General features: G+C 39.7%; 1 long non-coding RNA gene and 1 gene segment (V, D, J or C); one reads left to right on the forward strand and one right to left on the reverse strand.

Moving 5' to 3' along the window:
• The window catches only part of LOC114661874 (immunoglobulin heavy constant gamma 2B-like), a 185,140-nt gene that overhangs the window by 132,682 nt on the left and 31,280 nt on the right, over positions 1-21,178 (forward strand).
• LOC127529799 (uncharacterized) overlaps positions 1-21,178 on the reverse strand; it is a 31,192-nt gene that overhangs the window by 9,522 nt on the left and 492 nt on the right. The window lies entirely within an intron of this gene.

Raw genomic sequence — 21,178 nt, forward strand, 5'->3', positions numbered from 1 at the left:
TTACACAGTTTAGAGAGCCTTCTGTTTCAATCATGACACACCACTTTGAGTTTTCTACCTTTAAAAGACCTATATATTTTTTCTGACTTTGACTACGATTTCAGCATTTCTGCTTTGTTTTGATGAAATTTATGATTGCGCGTCTCTGACTGCATTCTTTTATCTCACTGAGGCACAATAGTGCAGTGGTTGGCACTGCTGCTGCACAGCTCAGGTCACCTTTTTGGCCACAATTAAACATGCATAGCATAAACAAGTTATTGCGGCTTGTGAAGATGTAATGTATTATGGTAAACAGTAATGATTCTAAAATGCTAATCGTATCAATTGCAAGTATCCAAAGTGCTTAGCTAGACTGCGGCATAGAGTAGGTCCACTTAATTTTTTTAGTTGCAGCTGGCGTCTTTGAAATGCCAGCCGTCAACGGGGTTTGTGAGCAAATGGGATGATAGTTTTAAACTAACGTGACATCAAATACTTGACAGTAAAACTGTCGGACGGAAATGTATTTGCTTAATGGCTTTTAACAAGTTATTACCAGAACCAAGATGCTAAAACCAGAACACTTAGGTTCATAAATGGAAAGCTATGAGTCATTAACCAGAAAGTTTGTTGAAGGTTTGTCACCAATGTGGAGGTCAATCCTTGAGTGCCACATTAGTATTAGAGAAGATGGCGCGTGCCCTATGCATGCTAATAATAAGTCACATGGGAATTAAAAACAAACCTTGAAGGAGCTGGACACCACTCAACAAACCGAAGGAGAATCTATGAAATAAAAGTTTTATTCTATTTACGAGACGATTATCTTTTTGACAGCAGAAAAAGTGCAAAGCATCAGCACTGACAGTATGGAGAGCCTTCAGCACAACTACAAAAAAAAAAAAAAAAAAGCTTCAATCATGGCACGCCACTTTGAATTTTCTGTCTTTAAAAGACACACATTTGTTCAGACTTTTGACTAAGATTTTGGCATTTTCGCTTTGTTTAGACGAAATCTATGATTGTGTGTCTCCGATTGCATACTTTCTTCTTTGAGAACATGGAGGCACGGTGGTGCAGTGATTGGCACCTCATTGGCCACAATAATTCAGTCCAATATAGCTGGAAGACATTTCCTCAGGCCTCAGGATACTTTAAAGATGAGTGCACCATTATAATCCAATCAAATCTAGTTCAGTTAGTCCTTCCCCATTAACTCAGTTAACTCTGTAATGCAGTTCACCAAGTTCGGCAAATATCGCAAACAATTCCATGATTTCAGCGAATTCATGGCGAAGCGAACTTGGCAGTGTTCACTCATTACTATTGAGCATGCATATGATCCAGTGGAAACTGAAGTTCATGAACAACCATAAGAGCTGCAGGTGAACTGCCTGTACTTGAGTGCTGCGTAGCTCTGTAGTGAAGAAATGTTTGGAGAAATGACAAAAGAAATGTGCATCCATCTGCCAAATGTGCTCTAATGCCATTTTTTTTTATTTTGATGCTCTACTAACCAGTGCAGTGAGAGCTTGGTGGGCAGTTCCGAGTGTAAATATACGACCATACAGATACATGTGCCACCTTTCGCAAGCCCAGATACGTGCCAGTGCCTCTCTCCCACTGACTATTTCTGTTCACCAGGGCTAACAGCTCTAGAAGCAAATACCATACCATACCATTTTTTATTTGTTAAGCGCTTAAAAACACAGCATTACAACTGACCGAAGCGCTGTACAGTTAAAACAAGCAAGACTAAAAGCAAAATATTAAAAAACAAACATTAAGAGAGAATTAAAACAGAGACACTAAAAAACAGGTCAGGGGACCCAATAAAACAGAGAAATAGCAAAAAGCAAGTGGGAATAAGACAGGTTAAGAATTAAAAGCCAATGTGAAGAAGTGCGTTTTTAGGTGTGATTTGAATGTGGTGACTGAAGCGGCCTGCCTAACCACTAAAGGTAAGGAGTTCCAGAGCTTGGGTGCACAGACAGAAAAAGCCCTTTCACCACGAGCTTTAAAATGTGCCTTGGGAACGGTTAGGAGCAGCTGATCTGCGGATCTAAGAACACGAGGGGGATTGTGACGATGGAGCAAGACACTCAAGTAGGCAGGGGCTAGACCATTTAGTGCCTTATAGGTTAAGAGGAGTATCTTAAAATCAATTCTGAAGCTAACCGGCAGCCAGTGTAGGGTTTTTAAAATCGGTGTAATGTGTTGGCTTCTGCTGCTTTCAGTTAAAAGTCTTGCAGCCGCATTTTGAACCAATTGGAGTCTCGAAAGAGTGGCTTTACAAATGCCACAAGTTTCTCAATCCCCTCATGAATTTGAGACAGTACAGCCCCAAGATCAGCTCCAGATGTATCACAAGTGACTGGGGTGGGGCTATTGAGGTCAAAAAGTGTGCCAACAGAAGCAGTGAAATGAGCTGAGCCTTTAGTAACTGGAAAGTCTCTGCGCATGCTGGAGCCCATGCACAGGAAACATCTTTTTTCAAAAACTGATATAAAAGGTGTAGTAGTGGAGGAGTACTACTGTGGCAGGAAATGTAGATAGTATGTGGTCATACCCAAAAATGAAGCAACCTGTGCTACTAATGTGAGCTCTGGAATTCTCCGAATTGCCTCTGTTAGGCTGAAGTCACGATATACAAATTTGCAAGAAGGTTTTTGTGTTTATCCATAAACTAAGATGAATTAGATTTGATATATTGTACTTTAGTGATTCCCAAGGGAAGTGTTTGCCAGTGATGTCACATGTCAAGAGAGACAGGACCACAACAGGATCCTGGAATGGCAGCACCCATGGCTAAGATAAGATGGTCTCGGCTAATTTAAAACTGAATCCCACAAAAAAGGAAACATAAAATAATCGTAATTCGTAACAGTTGGGTGCACACTTGACCTATTAACCGAAATGGAAATTACAGCACCAGGGAAATCATGACCTAACAAATGCAGCCCAATAAACTATGCATGAATATATAAATTTAGGCCCCTAAAATAAATTTGATTAACCCAATACAGCTTGAATATCCCCACAACGGAATGCTGTAAAATTTGAGAGCTAGTTAAAGTACGCACATTTTGGTAATTCAGTGCAAATATGCAGCATTGGCTTTTTTAAAAGGTAACAACAGTAGACACTACACAATGCTTATTTATGAGGCTTAATATTTTTATCATATCAATAGACATTAACAGCTCAGTGATAGGAATTATTATACAGATGAGTTGTCATTTTACTGTTTTTAATGCATTTCCTTAGTTGATTAAGAGTGTCCCCAAGGTGTCTCCTTATGTATATGCAAATATTCAAACCTCCTAATGCATCAAAAATGCTTCTGGTCCCAGGCATTTCGGATTAGGGATACTTCTTTACAAAACTTGATTTTTACATTTAAGTAAAAAAATTTCACAGTTCCCATGATAAGATTGAACTTAAATATAATCATCACTAGTCATTATAGGCAAAATTCCTCAGAGTTTTTCTGCAGCAAATCTGCTAGGTTCACCAGTGACAAATTAATCCCTGGAAATGTGTGGTGCTGCTGGCTTAGACAAAGTAGCACCCCTCAGTGTCCTATGATGCTTTCGGAGGTCAGCGTGATATCACAGACCTGCAGCAGCTAATGCTGAATGGGACTTCCGAGTGCAACACTGACCACTTGCACCACAGGCTCTGTGGATATTAGGTTAGTTACAGTGATAGGAGAGGGGGAGACAAAGACAGATAAAGGACTCCGAGTACCATGCTATTCTACTGCAATTGCCTATTTTTCACAGTAGTTTGGGGGCCACTGGTATTTTTTTTTTTTTTTTTTTTTTTAAAACCACACATCATGCTAGTTTGTGGCCATTCGTCGTATTTTATTTTTGTGCTTATCGTTTCCTGCACATCCTATGTGGTTGTGCATAATGTATATTTTTTGTCTTCATTTCCTGTACATCTTGTACTGTTGTGCATACTTCTTAATTTTAGTTTGCTTTTTTGAGCAAGGCTTTTAGGTCTTTTAGTTTCGATTCTCATTGTATAATTTTCTTAACTTTTGTTTTGCATAAGTTTGCATAAACAAATTCAAAATAGACCAGTTAATTATAAGGCTGCAGGTTAGGCAGCTCTGAGAAAAGCTCAAACAACGTATGCAGCACACCTACTACCGGCTTTAAAAACTGGTTCTAAAACCAGTCATTCCACTACATAATTACTGGCAACCAAGGTTTCTCCCAAAACTAATGACTAAAATAAATGAAAAAATGCAGCACAGCATTAGATGCCAGGCTATTATAAACACCACTCACTCACACCAGTCCATTTTTAAACAAGGTAAAAAAGATGCCTAATTCAGTATTTATGCTTTTAATGGTAACTATTAATAAGCGCATCCTTAACATGTACCCATTAGAGTTAGAACAATCTATTAATGGCAGGCAGTGTGTAATTAAATATTTAAACTGACCCTGTCCTTGTGAGATTAAATCTATGTAACATTGCTATTGTAATTCAAAAGTACCCTCAACAGTTTTCACCTCTAACAATTACAAATACACATTTAAAAAGACTTTTTTTTTCCTTAAGGATAGACCACCGTTTTTCATCAAAACAGTGACTCTCGGGCAAAAACAATGGATTGGCCTTGTCAAAAAGCCAGACCACAATCAAATTTATAAAAAGTACCAGGATTTTTTATTCACCAAATGCTCCCAATCATTCTGAGAGCCTCATATGTCTGTAAACTAAATGGCCAGGCCTGTGTGGAAGAATACTTTTAGGTTAACATAGCTTTCATCTTAAAAAAAAAAATAGCTGAAAGAGTTAGTTACTAAAGGTCAGAAACCTTTTTAGGCATATCAGGAAACCAGATAAAGGTCAAGTGAACAACAAAATGTACTGAAAGACAACGAAGAAATCAGCAGATGTCCTGTAAAATAACCAGAATGGACAGTTATATGCACAGAAATTTCAAGGGTGGTGGTTCAACTCAAACGGCAACATGAATTTTTTGGCTTTTAATTGACATTTTTATAATGTTTTCCATTGTCCAGCACTGGCTACCATTGACATATATTATATAAAAACTTTTTTGCATCTGTTCTGCATGAAAACGAGAGATTGATTGAGGGGAAAAAAAAAAAATCATCGCTACAACATATATGGAGTATGTAACATTTAATAAAAATGGGTGGAGTGCAACCTCTTAAAACAGGAGTGAGGAACATCTGCCCTGGAGGACGACACTGGGTGCAGGTTTTTGTTCCAACCCAGGTGCTGAATTACAAAAAAAAAATCCTTGCCAATAACAGATCTTATTTATGTTCATGGCTTGTTAGTGTTTCAGCTCTGCAAAGTCCGGTTATTCTTGTATCGTACATTTTTCCTTTCCAAGGATATCATCCAAATGCTTTGAAGCCTAAAAGGGATAAGTAATTCTCAGTCCTTCACTTTTCTCTCATGTTCCTTCTGAAACATTTGATTAAACCAGACAGTTCACTACGTATATACACAGGTGTAAATGGGTTTAAAAGAAAAGTCGTTGAAGTGGTGAAAGAAATTGGTAACTGTGCTGCTGCAACAAAATTCCATGTGTCTGAGAAACTGGTGCAAGATTGGAGGAAGCTCCATGGTGGTTTAAAAAAGTGTCACATTTTTCAAAGGGCGTATAAGTCAGTCTGATTTTATGATCAATTTTTTGGTTTTCAAAACCCGACTTACACATGAATATAATTGATAATTTAATGTTTAAGGTAAGACTGAGTATTTACAAAGTAGGAGATCATCATGTCTGGTAATGATTTAGCATGTTCTTGCGGTTGGCAATTTATTCTTAAAAAAACATGAGTAAATAAAATTAAGTCATGAGGTGAAGTTACTTTCTGTGACAATGAGTGCTCCGTTTATTCTAGAAACCTGACCTTACTGTGCAAATCCATCATGTGAATGTGAGGGTATTTTGGTGTATACAATAAAACCTGTCTTGAGCAGTCAGCACAGCCTTCATGCAGGTGAAGTCAACAACAGGTCTGTTTTCATTAAAATTGCCCTGGGCATTACCCAATGTATTGTGTTGCCATTATAGATGCAATGAGAAGGCAAGCAAAATGATGCCTTGTAATGAGTAACTTTATAGATTACAATATTCAAGCTTTCGAGGCAACTCTGACCCCTTCTTCAAGCAGGGCAGGTTGTAATCAACTATTTGAAACCTGTCCTTGAGTATAAAATTTTGAAATAGTCTTCCAATAATTATGAAAAATACAGCAATTGCAAACAACAGTTGTTAACCATCCATGATGTTTTTCCTATGAAAAAAACATTGTCTAATGAAGTCCTCAATATTATTTTTACTTCTGGTTCAATTCAAAGTTTGCAGTACAAAACAAAACCGAACTGAAAGTAATGAAACATTCCCTAATTCAGAACAAAGCAAACAGACAGTGTGAAAACTCCTGGAAAAAAAAAAAGTGTTTTACAGAATTTAAAAGACATAAGAAAATATCCAAGAAAAAAAAAATTAAGCTATAAAACTCACAATGCAGAAAACAGACAAGTCTTAAAATGAGGGATAGCTAAGAATGAGGAAGAGCCAAGAAGCTTAAGCACAGGTGTAAGACAAGTTAATTTATTGATTAAGTCAGAAATAGTTTCTAAATTCAAAACCCATCACAAGCAGCTGGGAGCAAATCGAAGTTCAAGAACAGTCATTCTTTATAAGGCCGGGTTTATACTTCACGCGAGACGACACATGCTGCAGCGTACGCTCCTGCTACGCAAGTGTTGTACTGTTTATACTTGTGCTCGTACTTTACGTAAATATGGAGAAATCCACCAGGTGGCAGTGTGAGATATCACGGTGAGAACAGGTTCTGCTTTGCTGTGCTGTGAATTGCCTGAACACCCATTAAATTCCAATGACACCTTACCACAATACCTCTGAAAATGATGTTTAATGATTAAATCAATCAGGTCATCGCAAGGTGAATACAAGCACACACACACTAGCGCCATTTTAGTGTCCCCAAACCTGCATATCTTTGGAAGGAAACCAGAGAACACTGAGAAAACCCAGCAGGAAAACATGTAAACTCCAGGCAGGGAATATCAGCGACGTGACTCCCTGTAAGACAGCAGTGCTATCGCTCTGCCACCGTGTCACCCCCATGTGTATAACTAACAACAGTATTCATTATTTAAATGAAATTACAGATTTATCTGTAAAATGTAACACATACTTTAATGCATTTTATCATGAAAGTGATATCAAGTATAAATCTAAGGATTCTAAATGTGCAGAGAGATGTACATTTAATGTGCTCAGTGTGGCGATCTATTGCAGTTTGCCGCTGCTGTCAGGACCAGAGGAAGCCCTAGAAAAAACACAATATGTGAGACTTCTGAAATGTATCGTGTCATTACGATCAGGAATATGCAACACTTGAATATAAAAGCACCACGAATGCATCTGTATGTCGGCATTTTGCTTCACCACATTGAACCATTCATCAAACATTGAAGCATGCACTTTGATCTTGTAGGATCCGCAAAGCGGCTTTCTGTCACATGTAGACAGTAACCAGAGACACTGACATCACATTCCAACTTTTAGCACACTGTAATAGTGTTTACAGAACAATCATTAAAGGTCACATTACATCATCCTTCTGTTTTCTCTACTGGAACATATTTTTGTTAGCCCAGGTGTACTCAAATTTGTATTTCCATAGCAGACGAGTTTATTCAAAGCGACTCGAAAAACAGGTCAACATAATAAAGTAACCATAAGTCAAGATTGTTTAGCAACAAGTGTTGCAGGACAAATTCACAAAATTAATCATCAAAAGTGAAGAGGTTAGAACAAAACAGAAGCAAGTTATAATTTCTAAACTAGCAAAATACCCGCGCTTCGCAGCGGAGAAGTAGTGTGTTAAAGAGGTAATGAAAAAGTAAAGGAAACATTTTAAAAATAACGTAACATGATTGTCAATGTAATTGTGTTGTCATTGTTATGAGTGTTGCTGTCATATATATATACATATACACATATACACACACATATACAGATATATTATATATACATATACACATATATTTTTTATATATATATTTTTTATATATATATACACACATACATACATACATATACACACATAGATGCACTTACAATAACATAGAAATCAATATAAACAACATTAACATCATTATCATATGAGAATATGAATATATAAGAAGCACATTTCATATAAATATAAATTATTAAACAGTAAAATCTTCTTCAATAATTTGCTACCGTGGCTTTTCGTTGGTCTGTCCAGGATTTTAAATCACATGTAGCTTGCAAACCGTTTCACGTATTGACTTGAAATGTGGTACACATATAATACGTCACGTCTGCTATCCGCTTTATGGGTGATGAATGTATTACTCTTTTTATGTTTATTTTATTTTAGAATCAACTCCTATCTGCGCACACCAGGGCGGCCGTGGGCAGATGCGTATGGTGTATTCACTCCATGTTATCGTGCATTGCGCTGTCACTGGTATTTTGATAAAAGAATTTGAACAATATATAAGAAGCGTATAAATTATTAAACAGTAAAACATTAACATTTAAGAAGTAAAGTTACATTGAGTACTACTGCAGTGCCTTCGGGTATACCTCATTTTTTCTTTGCCCATTACATGCTTAAATGTATACATTTTTTGGTGTACCTACCCGAGAACACGCGACATATAACCGACCGTGGGAGAAGCATGGATTTTAAACACGCGTTGAGTTCATCTGCTGGTCTCCCCCGTGGAATAACTGGTAATGTTTGAGTAAAATGTACAGCGAGTAAAACGACATTACCTCCTTTTTTTTTTTTTTACGATCTCTGAGGTCTTGCTTTTTTCGGTTCAAGGCTTCATAAGCTTTTTTATGTTCAATGTTGTACTTAATAAGTACTAATTATCCCAAACCATCATCTTTGAATGTTGCAAGACTTTCGCCTTGTATGTAGATCGGGGTAATTACATTCATTGCATTCCTAGTCTGAATCACAATCTGATTGTATGGGTGGTTACCTGGCACTGTAGGGTTGCCTCCCGTCCTTTAAAATACGGAATCGTGCCGCGTTTGAGAATGAAATTGCGCGTCCCGTTTTGAATCAATACTGGACGGGATTTATCCCGTATTGTTTTTATCATTTTTTTTTTTTAAAGCAGCGTCTCATGCAAATCATCCCACACGCATTTTATGAAGATGCCTCCTTTCCTACTTTTGATTGGGTAATACTTGATGTCATCGTTAGTTTGATTGGTGTTTTTAACTGTCCAGTGAGGAGGGCGTGTCTTTTAAGTACAGTCTGCAAAGTGTTGGCACTGAGATGTTGCGTCAGCGGCATAGTTGAAGCCCCTAACGTTGCGGTCAGCAAGTCGGCTAACATCCGCCATGTGCCGTCTTTCAGTTGGGAGAAGCAGATCATAGAATGGTTGAAACTGTTGCCCCTAACGTTGCGCCACGGCGTGTGCTTCGTTTATACCTCGTGTCTTCTCATTAAACTTTTATCTCGCGAATATGTTATTGCAATCCGCAGCAGGAGCGTTTCTATGAACTTAATTTAAAGTTACGTTTTACACCGTGCTTTGTTTCCCTTATGAACATGCTTGTATGCTTAACTCGCTCCGTTCTCAATTGTTTAATTAATTTTTTGCTCTTCGCTGTTTGCGGCTGTTCCTCCATTTCCCCCTACTTCGTTCTTTTATCTCGCGAATATGTTATTGCAATCCTTAACGGGAGCGTTTCAATAAACTGATTGAAAATAGTTTTGCATTTACCTTTTTAGTAAAAGGCGAGCTTTTAAGCCTGAGAAATCACCCCGTAAATGCACACGTTTAATTGGACATGTGTTAATATGTATGGTTACACAGTATTAAAAGACAGTGAACAACGTCAGTTACCTTTCTTCCCGCGTTTGATAAAAGGTGAGCTTTTAAGCCTGAGAAATCACCCCGTAAATGCACACGTTTAATTGCACATGTGTTAATATGTATGCTCACACAGTATTAAAAGACAGTCAAAAATTAACGTAATTTACCTTCGTTCCCGCGTGTGACTCGTGCTGTAAATGTCTTCCTTGTTTTTAGTTCACGTGATTACGTAGGAGGCGTGATGACGCGATACGTGACTCCGCCTCCTCCATTACAGTGTATGGACAAAAAATATGTTCCAGTTATGACCATTACGCTTTGAATTTCGAAATGAAACCTGCCTAACTTTTGTAAGTAAGCTGTAAGGAATGAGCCTGCCAAATTTCAGCCTTCCACCTACACGGGAAGTTGGAGAATTAGTGATGAGTGAGTCAGTGAGTCAGTCAGTCAGTGAGGGCTTTGCCTTTTATTATTATAGATTACAAAAGCTAACAGCAAAAATTCACTAAACAAGAGTCTTCAAACACTTCTTAAACACATTGAGGGATTCAGAATTTTGAATGAAGGTGGTCAGCTTATTCCATCAGCCAGGAGAGTCTGGACTTAGATTTAATATCACACAGAGGAAGCATCACAAGACACCATTCAACAGCAAACCCGAGATGCTGAGAGGGAGCATAGGACCTTACATCCATTTTCCATCCCGTTATATCCTAACTACAGGGTCACGGGGGTCTGCTGGAGCCAATCCCAGCCAACACAGGGCGCAAGGCAGGAAATAAACCCCAGGCAGGGCGCCAGCCTACCGCAATAGGACCTTACAAGTGTCTCCAAATATATAGGTGTAGACCTAATGAGTACTGTGTACACAGTCATCAAGGATTTGAACTCAATACGTGCTGCTACAAGCCAGTGTAGCGATTTGAAGAGAGACGTTATATGCGCTCACCTTGGTTGGTTGAACACCTAACATTAGGCTGCACTTTACATCATTTGCAGCGGCTTGATAACACATTCCAGTACTCCTTCCAGCAGTGACTTGAACTAGTCTGCACATGACCAGACCAAAGCCAGGACAAGGATTTGTGCTGCATACTCTATTAGATAATCTGATTTTATAGGTATTGTATAGAGTGAATCTGCAAGACTGAAAAACAGTAGAAATGTGGTCCGTGAAGGACAAATGAACTCCATAAACCAACATAGGTCATCAGGTCATACCAAATTACCGACCACAAAGACAATTCTAACACATTTAACATCCATAAGCAAGCAAAATCAAAAGGATTTGGAAAAACTTTAAATTTGGGTGAATGTGGAGCAAGTTTAATGGAAATAAATAAAAACTTGACTCAGTTTATTCAAGTAATGTTGTCTTTATAAAGTACTAGCCAACTTGCGGCATGGCATACGCTGTATAATTATGTATTGATGGGTGAACACTTCCTGAAAGACACAGTTGTCCAAATGGGGTGGGTTTGAGGATACGACTGTAGGTGAATGAAAAGATGGAACTCTGGAGAGGGCAACATACAATTGTCCATGACTGAAAACTGGAGGACCGCCGTCGTGCCTCCACCTCCCAGAGAGAGGGACGGGGCTGGACGGCACTCGGGTGCGGAGGGCGGAGCGGGGGGTTTGGCGTGGGGGAGAGGGGAAGGATGCCCATTCTGCCCCGGCCCCCCCGCCATTCTAGTCTGCTGATTTCTTAGTCATCGTTCAGTACGTACTGCCTGCTCATGTGCCCACCCCCAACTCCTCACCTGAATTGTTTGTCTGTGTACAGTCCACATGCACTTGAGTCACGTTGACTGTTCATTTTCCAAACACCGCCTCAGTCGTTTTCGTCTCTGCTGCAATCCACATGCACCTCTGCGCCACGTTGACTTTTCATTGTTCTTTTCGGTTCCGGCTGCTTTTCTATATATAATCCACCAAGTCACCCGACCATGTTAGTAGCGACAGGGGGTGTGCACAAAGAGAATTCCTCGCTCGTGGGGAACAATTGCAAGCCCCGGTCTGCATCACGAATGGGGTTCAACGGCATACCCACGCCTCTCGGCGCCAGGTAGACACTTGATCCATTCAGTGTTGCACGCGTGCAGCACCGGACATCTAAGGGCATCACAGACCTGTTATTGCTCAATCTCACGTGGCTGAAAGCCACTTGTCCCTCTAAGAAGTTGGACGCCGACCGCTCGGGGGTCGCATAACTATTTAGCAGGAGGGAGTCTCGTTCGTTATCGGAATTAACCAGACAAATCGCTCCACCAACTAAGAACAGCCATGCACCACCACCCACAGAATCGAGAAAGAGCTATCAATCTGTCAATCCTCTCCGTGTCCGGGTGAGGTTTCCCCGTGTTGAGTCAAATTAAGCAAAAGGCTCCACACCTGGTGGTGCTCTTCCGTCAATTCCTTTAAGTTTCAGCTTTGCAACCATACTCCCCCCAGAACCCAAAGACTTTGGTTACCCAGTTGGCTGCCCGGCGGGTCATGGGAATAATGCCGCCGGATCGCCAGTCGGCATCGTTTATGGTCGGAACTATGAAGGTATGTGATCGTCTTTCGAACCTCAGACTTTCGTTCTTGATTAATGAAAACATTCTTGGCGAATGCTTTCACTCGAATTGTTGGTGGGCAGGGCTCTGTCTTGCTTGCCATGGACGTAGTGAATTCTGAAGAGTTGGTGGGCGTGGCTGTGAGTTGTCATCGTATCACATGGTCTTGGAGTTGGTGGGCGGGACTCTGTCTTGCTTGCCACGGACTTAGTGAATTTATATATAGCCACAGTTCACTTACTTTGACTTACAGCTACAACACTGAAATGGTAATAATGCTTACAGAATTTGTTTACACAAACAGAAATACAATTCATTACCTGTACCTACTTTGTTCAATCAAGTGTTATGATAGTCATAGCATGGTAGCAACAAGTACAATGGAAGAATCAACCATGTTAATATACATTTTCTTTAACAGAAGAACTAAGATTAAGGTCATTCTTGACCAAAAAAAAAAAAAATGTATATCTAAAGTGTTAATGGGCCTTTTGAACAATTGCAGTCTCAATTTTGCTGACCTAGGCCAACCGAATTCACAAAAATCAACTGTTCTGTATGCAATTTCCTGTATTCACTTTAAGAACAATGGAGACTTAACAGATCCCAAAAAAGGCCCCTGTTCTATGATGTGTTTTCTACTGTGCTTACTTCAATTCGGCACTCACCTGCATCACATAACACAATTTTTCCTGTGACTCAGAGGCACAGACTTTGTTTAATCTTAGTGAGTCGGGGAGAAGTCAAAACATGCTTCTGTGATTACTAGTTATGTAGTCAGAAAATCTCCAGAAACTAATTAAATCAGAGGGACAGGCTTGTGTGAAAAACTGAGGGGGTCAGCATGATACTTTTAAAATCTGGCAACAAGATTAACTACACTCTCCAAATGTGACATCCCATCCAACTAGAAATCATATGACATTAAATCTCACCTCTTGTTGTTAACCGACTACCTTATAATGTGGTTTAATGATAGCTTCCTTTATTCAATCCACAGTAACAGGAAAGTGTACTTAACGCTTAAGGAAACTTTAAAGATACTCTTCCTGCAAATTACTCGAACTCTGTACAGAATGTTGACCCAGTGCTTAAACATCGTACAGTTGTAGATTGATTTAATACCTCGTAGATTTGGAAAAGTCCTACCCAAACAATCTGACAATTACGAAGCATGTGCTATCTTGGCAGAGGAATTGGTCAGTGTGTCAATCCTCTAGCCAGCGATAATACTCCAAGACTAGGACACATTTCAGGATGCTGGTAATAACCAATGCATATTGTGTTACCAAAAGCATACTTTCTCATTCAGAAAGCATTAATTTGCCAAGATTAATGTCACTGAACAGCAGCAGGCAAAATTAATGCTACAACTCCTCCTGGTGGACACCGGTATGAAAAACATGAACACCCTTTAGTGTCATAAGTGCTTTCAGATTGATCAGCTATTACCCTGTTTATTTATTGAACCAAATAAATCATGCATTAGTCACAGGAATTCCAAAACAGACCTGAATCAGACAAATACTCAGTTATAATACAGCAAGCATGTGCCATGAGGGCACAGTTAATATTGTCATCCTGTAGGTAGGTTTAGAGATAGATAGAGAGATAGATGATATTATTAATCCCAAGGGGAAATTTGCATACTCCAGCAGCATCATACTGATCCACATAAAAGAAAGTGGTAGGAGTTAACAGTGAAATTGAGAAAAATAGAGAAAAAAAGGTAGAGAAAAGCCAAGCAAAATGACACCTTTTATTGGCTAACTAGAAAGATTACAATACGCAAGCTTTCGAGGCAACTCAGGCCCCTTCTTCAGGCAAGATGTATCTTGAGGTGAGTGAACTGTTGGATGTTTGAGTTACTGCTTAAAACAAAAAAAAGTCTGTTCCTAAAATATGAGTTACATCTCACCTGAAGAAGGGGCCTGAGTTGCCTCGAAAGCTTGCGTATTGTAATCTTTCTAGTTAGCCAATAAAAGGTGTCATTTTGCTTGGCTTTTCTCTACATTCATACTGGCTAACACGGTACAACACCCTAGTACTGAAAAAAAGGTAGAAAGATAAAGTCATACACGGAGCAGCTGGAAAAATTTTAGAAGATTAACACAAGTGCATGACTCAAGGCTGTTCATAACAGATTGTACACCGAGTTGACAAGTGGCACAAGATACAGCTAGTTCTTCCTCTGCCCTAGCAATGCAATTGAAGAGGCTTTCTCTCAAACATGAATTTAAATAATCTGAATTATTATGTATTAGGCAAAAGATGACAAGAACTTGAGTTAACTATATACAGGACATTTAGAAAAATATCCAGATGATTTTTTTCTACATCTTGCTGTGCAACAGGGCTGTTGGAGAACAATACCAAAAAGAATTTCAATTTTTTAAGCAGGAACTGGAAGGCTTGACTAAATTCAGGGAAAGATTAACAAACCAAAGTAGTTTAATTTATTTATATAGCGCCCTTCACGGACAAAAGGTCACAGAGTGCTGAACAGCAAATACAACAGTTAAAAACAAAACAAACAAAACCATTAAAAACAATGAATAAACAAACTGGGACTATTCAGCACTGATTAAAAGCTTGTTTAAAAAGAAATGTTTTTAGTTGTTTTTTTAAAAGAATTAAGAGACTCGACTCCATGCAGACCACAAGGCAGGCTATTCCACAGTCTTGGTGCCACAGACTGAAAGGCACGATCCCCACGGGTTTTTAGCTGAGTGTGTGGGACAACAAGAAGGCCCTGTTGCCCAAATCTTAAAGTCCGGCAAGCTGTATGGTGTTGGAGCAGGCTGGTTAGGTACTCAGGAGCTTGTCCATGCAAAGCTCTGAAAGTAAGTACCAAAACTTTAAAATAAATTCTATAAAACACTGGGAGCCAGTGCAGTGTGTGCAAAAAGGGGGAGATATGATCACTCCAGCTGCAACGAGTTATGAGTCTGGCAGCTGCATTTTGAACTAACTGAAGGCGTGAGAGAGAGGACTTGCTCAAACCTGTAAAGAGAGCATTACAGTAATCAAGCCGTGAAGAAATAACAGAATGAACATCCATCCATCCATCCATTGTCCAACCCGCTGAATCCGAACACAGGGTCACGGGGGTCTGCTGGAGCCAATCCCAGCCAACACAGGGCACAAGGCAGGAACCAATCCCGGGCAGGGTGCCAACCCACCGCGGACAGAATGAACAAGCATCTCCAAATCTGATTTTGAAACAACATTTCTTAGTTTTGAGTGATTTCTTAAATGAAACAAACACGAACGGCTGACTGACCTTACATATTCATCAAGTGTCAGGGACTGGTCAAAAATAGCCCCAAGGTTACGTAGACTTGACTTAATAACAGAAGAGACAGAATTTTAAACTGATCTCAGAATGAAGAACAGGAGGAGCAACAATTAGTACCTCAGTTTTTCCTGAATTCAACTGTAGATAATTATTACTAAGCCAGTCATTAACCTGAGACAGACAATCAATCAAAGTGACCAAAGTATTAATTTGGTTAGGCTAAAATGAAAAATAAAGCTGTATATCATCTGCATATAGATGATACGAGATGTCCTTAAAAGAGTTAAGAATCTGTGATAGGGGAAGAAAATATAGAGAGAAAAGTATAGGTCCAAGAACCGAGCCCTGTGGCACTCCACATGTCAAAGGAGCAGAGTCAGATGAAAAGCCAACCAGAAAGTACAGAAAGATCCTAAAGAAAATGCCTTAAAAGTGCTCTGGACCTCAGGATATTGACATGATTCACCTTCCAACACTAAACTCGCCCAAGGAACACAGTCAGGGAAGTGCCCGAGTAACCCTGGCAGAGCCCAAACCTGAACCTAACAGAACATCATTGAAGAGCCCTGAAACCAGCAGTACATAAAGACTCTAAATGCAGTCTAACAGAGAATAAGAGATTCTATAGAAGAAAATGGGAGAAAAGCCCCATATACTCATATGACCCAAGTTTGCAGCATCATACCCAAGACGACTTGAGGCTGTATTTCCTGCCAAGGATCTTAAATGCTTTTGGACAAGTGACATAAATAAAAAAAAAAAATAATAAAATAAAACTGCTCTGGGTACAGCGGTTATCCAAAAAAAAAATGTGGAAAAAATGGTTTGAATGTTTTGCAAGCGGAATGTACAAATTATACAATGTGCTTTTTATTAAGGTGAAGGAAAATGTCTAAGATTAATCGCTTTTAGACAGACAGACAGACAGACAGATAGATAGATACTTTATTAATCCCAATGGGAAATTCACATGTTTCCAGCGTCACATGGTTAAAGTCTCCAGCGATTAGCACAAGCGCCTCAGGGTGCTGCGTTTGTAACTTAGCAACAGCAGAATGGATGATGTCATTCTGTTTTGTGTTAATCCCAGCTGCCCTCTTCAGTTTGAATACGAGAAGCACACCACTCAGTCTGCTGCTAATCATTCATTCATTCATTCATTCATTCATTTTCCAAACCACAGAAAACAGTGGCATAAGGCTCAAGGCAGAAACCAGTTTATCACTGGCCAACTCACATTTATCCTGACCTAAAAACATCTGTCTGTTGGCTCTGGATAGAAAGAGTACAACTCAACAAAAAATCCCTTTCCGAACCTAAAGTGTACTCAAAGCAGTTTTTCTAAACTCCTTTCTGGTGCCCTTAAAGAATCGTTTTGAATCCGATTCTATCTCAATCAGTCTTAAACCTAAGATCCCAAACGGTTTCATGCAAAGGCTTTTAAAACAAATGGAAAACTGTCGCAATTCTGATTTTCCTTTTATCACAATATTTAAAAATCCCCGCTTTAAAGAGACAATGCGACGTGTAATGCAATTAGTCTCCATCTTATATGGCTGCTGCCAGTTTGACGCATAATATCTAAAACAATGAGGTGCAATTATAAACCTCAGGCCACCTATATTAAAATATTGCTGCACATTTAAGAGAGAAAAAAAAGGAAATTGTGCGGACCCTGACTTGATGCAACAAAGATCCCGAAAGCTACACAGGTGCCGACATCTTGCGTGACATATCAAAAATAAAACAACACCGCCTTTGACCTACCTCTTGCCTGTTCATTAACTTCGCTCGCTATTATCACACTGTCGCGGTTTTAATAACTGACCAATATTTCTCTTGATCCTTGTCAGGACAGCAAGACATAAAAACCGCCAAAAAAGGAGCTTAAATCCTTATAAGTCACAAGTTGCGGCTCCGCCCTCGCGGTGCCGCTGCAAATCACAAAATGCTTATGCCAATGTCGCCTGGGTCTTGCACCACCCAGCGTGTACTTGCGCGAATAACGTTACTTAAATACACGTCACAATACAGGTGCCCGAGTACCACTTGGAATCTAGAATCGTTAACTTTGAAAACGTATTTTTAATTGGAATATTCGAACCTTCTTTTTTGTTAACAACCTTAACAGAGAGAACTCAAACTCCACACTGACAGAGATGGCACCAAAATATAAACACATGGGTCCGTGTACTTTTTGGTATTTGAAATTTCAATTTAGATGCAAAAACTAATATGAAAGGAATTTTCAGATTTTGATTTTTGATTAAAGAATAAAATGAGGTTATGTATACGTTTTATTAGCAGTAAATCGAAAGGGACCTCCTGCAGAAAGGACGAAAATGGTAAAGAAAAGCGGCTATGACGGTGAGGGTTGGGATGGGGGAGGGGGGGGTGTTTATACGTTTACGCAAACATTTAAATAAACCTTATAATCCAAATTAAGTAAAAATGGAGCAAACAGACATACTCAAAAACAAATTCATAACTCAGCACCGATACGATGAGACACACAAGATTATTTATTATTTTCACTTCAGGTTGACTGGATGCTGACTTTTAAGGCTATGATGGGAAGATGATATTTTCCCGTTAAAGAGAAATAATGGCGCTGGAGAGTAGAAACTATTGCTACTACCACTACATTACACTGTAATTACACTGCTTCAGTCATATTTCTTACATTAGCTTTGCCATTCTAGTACCAATATTTTAAACTTTAGTCTAAAACGTTCTTTGGTCTCACTCTTACACTATACAAGAATACTTCTAATACCATACCATACCATTTTTATTTGTTAAGCGCTTAAAAACACAGCATTACAACTGACCGAAGCGCTGTACAATTAAAACAAGCAAGACTAAAAGCAAAATATTAAAAACAAACATTAAGAGAGAATTAAAACAGAGACACTAAAAAACAGGTCAGGGGACCCAATAAAACAGAGAAATTGCAAAAAGCAAGTGGAAATAAAGACAGGTTAAGAATTAAAAGCCAATGTGAAGAAGTGCGTTTTTAGGTGTGATTTGAATGTGGTGACTGAAGCGGCCTGCCTAACCACTAAAGGTAAGGAGTTCCAGAGCTTGGGTGCACAGACAGAAAAAGCCCTTTCACCACGAGCTTTAAAATGTGCCTTGGGAACGGTTAGGAGCAGCTGATCTGCGGATCTAAGAACACGAGGGGGATTGTGACGATGGAGCAAGACACTCAAGTAGGCAGGGGCTAGACCATTTAGTGCCTTATAGGTTAAGAGGAGTATCTTAAAATCAATTCTGAAGCTAACCGGCAGCCAGTGTAGGGTTTTTAAAATCGGTGTAATGTGTTGGCTTCTGCTGCTTCCAGTTAAAAGTCTTGCAGCCGCATTTTGAACCAATTGGAGTCTCGAAAGAGTGGCTTTACTAATACCATATAGGCAGGAATTAGAATAGTCGAGCCGGGACGTAATGAATGCATGGATTACTGATTCCAGGAGGTGGTAAGGCAGAATTGGTTTGAGTTTGGCAATTCGCCTGAGATGGAAAAAGCAGGATTTTACTGTGCTGTTGACTTGAGCATCCATTTTCAGGACCATATCCATTTTGATTCCAAGATTGGAAACAGACGAAGTTACTGGAATGGGAAGAAAGTTGAGGTCAAGGGGTAGGGTCTGTTTGCGGTCGGGACTAAAAACAATGACCTCGGTTTTTGAATCGTTCAGATGAAGGAAGTTTACAGCCAGCCAGTCCTTAATGTCAGATAAGCAGTTGAGAAGAGGTTTAGTGGAGTCAGTTGACTTGAGGGAGAAATAAATTTGGCAGTCATCAGCATATAGGTGATACGAGATTGCATGTTTTCTAAAAATTGCACCTAAAGGCAGGATGTAAATTGAAAAAAGTAGTGGCCCCAAAATGGAACCCTGGGGGACACCACATGGGAGTGGGACTGATTCAGATGAAAAATCGTCTAGCATGACTCTAAGAGTCCTGTTGCAGAAATATGACCTGAACCAGTCGAGGGCTAAGCCAGATACACCAACCCAGGATTCAAGTCGGGAGATCATGACGTCGTGGTCGATTGTGTCGAAGGCAGCAGATAAATCGAGAAGAACCATAATCACGTAGAGTCCTGAGTCCAATGCCAAAAGGACATCATTTAGGACACGTAAATGCGCGGTTTCTGTGCTGTGTTGGGGCCTAAAGCCTGACTGAAAAAGGTCCATTACCTGATGGTCCTGTAGGTGGTGAATTAATTGCTCATAAACTACTTTTTCGAGTAATTTTGACAGGAAAGGTAGTTTGGAAATTGGACGAAGATTGGAGAAGACGGCAGGGTCAAGATCAGGTTTTTTCACGATTGGATGTACAACTGCGTGTTTGAAAGCACAAGGAACTGTAGCCGAAGATAGACTACTAGTTATGATCTTTAAGACATCATATCGAATCACAGGAAAGACATCTTTCAGCAGTCTGGACGGCACCACATCGTCCGGAGAGCCTGAAGGCTTCATTGAGGCGACGATTTTTTCCAGATGGGGGAGCGAAATGGGTTCAAAGCTAGTGAGGGAGCCGTGTACAGGAACGGCTAAATCAACAGAGCCAGAAGAAGAAATGGAGATCTGGGATCTAATGTTCGTGACCTTATCCAGAAAAAACGTAAGGATCTGATTACAAAGAGCATTGGAGGGAGAAGAGAAAACAGTTGCAGCTGGAGAGAGGACAGCATTCAGTGTTTTGTATAAGACACATTGATTGCCAGAATTTTTTGAGATGATGTCAGTAAAAAAACGGTTCCTTGCACCTCTGACTGCTCTCTGGTATTGAGACCACATGTCTCTCATGCAGTCAAAGGTAACAGTGAGACCATCTTTCCTCCATTTACGTTCTAGCCGCCTACAGTTTTGCCTGATGGAGCGAGTTTGTTCATTTAGCCATGGGTCATGCTTGACTTTGGATTGTCTCTGTTTGAGTGGGGCTACAACATCCATCACAGAACAGCAGGAAGTATAGAAGGTTTGCAATAAAACATCAGCATCCGTGGATTCACATGATGTGGAGATTGATGAAAAAGCAGCTGCAAAATCTTCAGCAGCAGAAGGGGAAATGACACGGAAGGGACGGGTAGTGGTGGATTTACCATGCTCAGCAGAGACCAAATCCAAATTAAACAGAACAGGCGAGTGATCAGAAAAACTGGGAGGCAGAATGTCCAAGTCACTGATTCTGAGACCGCGAGAAAGAACCATGTCCAGTGTGTGAGCCTGTCCATGTGTTGGTCCATTGACTAGTTGAGAAAGACCAAAGGAGTCAATAATGTCCAGAAAGTCTTTTGCTAGAGGTTTAACGGGACAGCAAACATGGATATTAAAATCACCCATACAAAGGAAGCGATCATATCTGCAGGTAATATCAGCCAAAAAAGCTGCAAATTCGTCTAAAAAGTCCTTATTATATT

Source organism: Erpetoichthys calabaricus, chromosome 12, assembly GCF_900747795.2.
Source record: "Erpetoichthys calabaricus chromosome 12, fErpCal1.3, whole genome shotgun sequence".
In the NCBI taxonomy this organism is placed as follows: domain Eukaryota; kingdom Metazoa; phylum Chordata; class Cladistia; order Polypteriformes; family Polypteridae; genus Erpetoichthys; species Erpetoichthys calabaricus.